Source organism: Capricornis sumatraensis, chromosome X (assembly GCF_032405125.1).
Source record: "Capricornis sumatraensis isolate serow.1 chromosome X, serow.2, whole genome shotgun sequence".
In the NCBI taxonomy this organism is placed as follows: domain Eukaryota; kingdom Metazoa; phylum Chordata; class Mammalia; order Artiodactyla; family Bovidae; genus Capricornis; species Capricornis sumatraensis.
Genome location: NC_091092.1, coordinates 130,205,619 through 130,210,595, shown reverse-complemented (window position 1 = coordinate 130,210,595; position 4,977 = coordinate 130,205,619). Strand labels below are relative to the sequence as shown.

At 44.2% G+C, this 4,977-nt stretch overlaps 1 pseudogene; it reads right to left on the bottom strand.

Annotated features, from left to right (window-relative positions):
* Positions 1 to 1,034: 1,034 nt before the first annotated feature.
* LOC138071956 (elongation factor 1-beta pseudogene) lies at positions 1,035 to 2,365 on the bottom strand (annotated as a pseudogene).
* Positions 2,366 to 4,977: the final 2,612 nt, after the last annotated feature.

Sequence of the window (4,977 nt, the reverse complement as noted above, 5' to 3'; positions counted from 1 at the left end):
CTGGATGAGGAAATGGCAAATACTCCAGTATTCTTGCCTGGGAGATCCCATGGACAGAGGAGCCTGGTAGGCTACTGTCTATGGTGTTGCAGAGTCGAATATGACTGAGCGCATACACTTGCATAGTATATATAGACATACATATATATGCCGTAACTCTTGCATTTTATCCATTTTATCTATTTTAAGTGTACATTTCATTGGCATTAAGTACATGCATACTGTTGTGCAACTATCCCCAATGTCTATTTCCAGAATTTTTCTATCATCCCAAATAGAAACTCTATAACCATTAAGCACAAACTCCTCAACACATCCCTCCCCCAGCCCTTGGTCCCCCCCCCCCATTTTCAAGAGTTACTTGTATATTAGGAATAGTACTATTTTTTCCTATGATTTGTTTAAGAATTTTTCCCTCCATTTGTCAGTTGTGCTTTGACTTTGTTTATAATGTTTTGGGGCATGCAAAATTTTGTTTTTAAGTAATCAAACCTGTCAAACTTTTCTTTTACTGCCTCTAGATTTTGAGGCATAGTTAAGAAACCTTTCCCTACAGCCAGATTGTAGCAGATTCACTTATATTTTCTTCCAGTATGAGTGTGGCTTTTTTGTTTTAACATTTGGATCCCTGATCCATTTGGAATTTATGCTTGTAAGATAGAGTGAGATATATATAAAAAGTTCAAATGAGCCACACTCATACTGGAAGAAAATATAAGTGAATTCCTCTACAATCTGGGTGTAGGGAAAGGTTTCTTGTGTGTGTGTGTGTGTGTGTGGAGGCTTCCCTGGTATCTCAGTGGTAAAGAATCCGCCTGCAATGCAGGGGACACAGATGTGGATTCGATCCCTGGGGTTGGGATGATCCCCTCGAGAACAAAATGGCAACCTAGTCCAGTATTCTTGCCTCGAAAATCCAATGGACAGGATCCTGGCGGGCTACCATCTGTGGGGTTGCAAAGAGCTGGACACGACTGAGTGATTAAACCACCACCACCACCGCTATATTTAGAGGCACGAATCCATGATGGACTTTAGATCTTGTTGAACTCAGCCCCGTCCATGGCTGCAGATAGTCCTCAAAAGCAGCGATTTGCTCCTCCAGCACTTCTGCTCCAAGCTTATTGTCTTCAACTACGCACTGTACTGGAAGTTCTAAAATTCCATAGCCCACTGAGACTAGTCTAGAAGAGCCCCAGAACAAGCCATCTGCTTGCATGCTTCAGACACACCCCTCTAGTTTTGACATTATCTGTCTCATCATCCCAAGGTTTCACATCTAATAAGATGGAAGACTTGGCAACAAGTGCTGGTCTTTTGGCTTTCTTTGACTCATACTGTGTGAGGCGTTCTTCCCTTAGCTTCTTGGCTTCTTCACTTTCCTCTTCATCAGATCCCAAGAGATGAGTGTCATCAGTCTTCACTCACTGTAGCCCCACTTCCCATGGTGTCCTCCATACTAGCAGGGCCATACTTGCCCAAAGCTTCCTTTACTCCTCCACCAAGTAGTTGCTTAACACCTGGAGGCTGGTGGTGCTTTTTGAGTCTTTAAAACCCATGGTGACAGCTGATCTCGGAACTAACTAGAGGGAAACAGGAAAGAAAGAGGAGCGCAGGTGGACGAGCTGAGTGCTAAGAGGTAAAAAGGGCCAATATTATCTATTAAGAATCTCTCCTGATTTATGATACCACCTCATTCACATCACAGGATTCTATAAATGCTGAATTGTGACTAAAATTGCATTGATTTTACATACATATTACCAATTTACAAAGTGATTGAAAAAAAGCAAATAGTTTTCTAGACTTGAAGAAATTTTTTTTAATTGAAAATGGCTCCAGAAGTCACCTTGGTAGCTCAGCTGGTAAAGAATCTGCCTGCAGTGCAGGAGACCCTGGTTTGATTCCTGGGTTGCAAGGATCCCCTGGAGAAGGGATAGGCTACCCACTCCAGTATACTTGGGCTTCCCTAACAGCTCAGCTGGAAAAGAATCCTCCTGCAACGTGAGAGACCTGGGTTCGATCCCTGAGGAAGATCTCCTGGAAAAGGGAATGGCTACCCACTCCAGTATTCTGGCCTGGGAAATTCCATAGTCCAAGGGGCTGCAAAGAGTTGGACACAACTGGGTGACTTTCATTCCAGATGCCACCTAGGTCAAGATAACCTCTCTCCTTAGCCCAAGAATTCCTCCTGATCTGATCTGCGCCTGCCTTTCCAGCTCTGAATGCCATTCCTTCTCCTTCTCTGAGTGTCTTAGCATTCACATCTCATGACACTGGCTTTAGGAAGCCTTCCCCAACCTTTCTATCTGAGTCCAAACCTCTTCTCCTGCACTCCTGCGGTCTCCAGGGACACTTGAGTCATGGCCTCATTGTACCGTACCACGGGCCATACTTTCTTTGTGCCACTAGATTATGACTCCATTGAGATAAGGGACAGTGACTTAATCTTGTTTGTTTTTTTTTGTATTTCTAGATACAAAGAGAACTTGATAGATTTACAGCAGTGCATCTAGGCTTGACTTGAATTCTTCAAAGAACAGTTTGCTGCCCCAAAAGGCAAACGGTTCCATTGTTACATTATTTGAAAATTCTTGTTCACAGCACACTAAACTTCCTGCCTGTGATTTCTACCCACTTGTCCTTGTTGTATCGTTAGGAACCAAGTCTCTTATTAAAGGGCGGTGATCTGCTCCCAGAGCTGGGCCTTGGCTAAGGATCCAGCTGTGGGTGCCTCTTCTTGCAACAATTCAGTGCTGCTGTTTGGCATATGAATTCTTCCCTGAAGATTTGATTTAAGGTAAGAAAAATCTGAGTTTCCCAGAAAGTGCCATTGTTTGTTATGCTATTTTAATGTATTCCCACAAGCGGCTTCCCTGAAAGGCTTCTGCATACTCACATTCAGCGTGTTATTTATCACCTCAGTGATGACATTTGCCCTTGCTCTCCATCTTTCCATGGAGACTTGATGGGTTTAACCAATCTTTGTTCTCTGTTCTTCTGGGTCTTCTATGGTGCTGACTTGCTAGCAGCTATGGGTACCATTACGGTGCTACTTGATGCCCCCAGCCTTTGGCTTCAAAGGCCTGGCCTACATCTGCCCATGAGTCCCAGGACCACATCTACAATGTTCTAAGAAAACCCTACCCCTGCTACAGACTAGAGTTTCTCAAAGGACAACGTGAATTGGAACCTCCCAGTGAGTTTGTTAAGGGTGCAGATTTCCTGAGTCCATACTCCTGATGTTCCAGATCAAAATCTCTGAGGATCAGGCCCTGTGGTATGCTTTTTAAACTAAAGCCTATCTGGATGATTCTCATTCAGGCTAACATGAAGAATTGCTGCCCTAGATGTTGGCAAAAGAATCACTGTATACACCGTCATTCATCTGTCCTGGATATTCATGGAGAACTAAGCAGACTCACACCTTGATCAGCGACCCATGTACTGTTTTTCCTTTTCCCATTAGCTATAAGCTTGGGGAGGGGAGGGATTCTACCGGGTTTTATTTTCATTGCATTGCCAGGGCTCAGCACAATACATGGCACATAGTAGGTGCTCAGTGAGCAACTGTTGAATGAAACCAAAGGGAATGAACGTTTCATTCTCCCTTCCACTGCCCTCATCCTTGAAATGTGGAGAGAGGTTGTGGTGTAAGTGAAGGGAGAGGCACTGGAAGCAGGGAGAGTGCTGAAATGCACAGGAATGCGCCCCTTGTGGCAGAGGCGGAGCTCTGAAGAAAGCTGTGCTTGCAGCTAGCTCCCTCATAAGTGAGAAGTTCTGTAGGTGCAGAGTTATTAGGCCATTTTCTCTGACTATGACAGATGGGGCAGCTAGCATCTGAAGAGACAGGGACATCAGTATGAATTTCTCCCTTCACGCAGACCTCAAAGTCTATGAAGTTTTGGGAATGAGGGAAGAGCAAGAAATGGTAAAGTGTAGTATTATTGCGTCTCTACACAGTAACTCATTAATGAGGGCCTCAAGGGCTCTTAATAAGATTGACTGTGACAAGTACCTCAGGTAGCTAATATGTGGAGTTGCTGTGAATCAGACAGCCTAGTTTCATATTCAGATTTGTACTAGCTTACTTTCTCTTTACTCAGTTTCTCTATTGGCAAATGGGGATAATTTAAATATATGATCCCTGTGCTATTTAAGATAATGCTAACTACCATAACGGACACCTTCCCATACTTCAGTGGCTTTACACAACTGAAGTTTATTAATTGATTGTGTGAAGTCCAGATGGATATGATATTTTCATATGGTGGGTGGCTCTCCTCCATGTGGTGATTCAGGAACCCAGGTTCTTTCCATATTGTGGCTCCGCATCCCCTAAGGTGTTGATACCCTTTGCTGGAGCCTGTGCATCCATTCAGTTGACAAAGGAAGAAGAAGCAAGAAGGCACACCAGCTTCTAATCTGCTTTGGCATGAAAGTGACACATGCCACTTTCTTCTCACATTTCATTGGGGTGAACTAGTCACATGACCAATCTAGGAGCAAAGGAGCGTGGGAAATGTTGTCTAATTGTGTAGTCAAGAAGAAAATGGCTTGTATTACAAGTCATCACAAAAGCATAGTGGTTGAAAACCACCATCCTTTATTTAGTTCATAATTCTGTGGGGCAGCAATGTGTCCTGGGATCCGCTAGGCAGGTCTGCTGATTTCAGTCAGGCTTGCCTGCTCAGCTGACTCATATGCATGAGGTCAGTGGCTGTGTTGGCTCGGGGCTAGTTGGGCTAGGATGACTCTAGCTGGGAAAGCATGGCTTTGCTTCATTTGTCCCTCACTCTCCAGTAGACCAAGCCAGGTCTGTTTACACAGCAGCTGCGCTGAGTCCCAAGAGCAGCAGCAGAAGGCTGCACCATCTCTCAGGTCCCAGGCTCAGAACTCACACAGTATAGTTTCTGTCATGTTATATTAGCCAATACCTGGAATCCAAAAGTTGAGATACAGAAGCTTTGCTAGTTT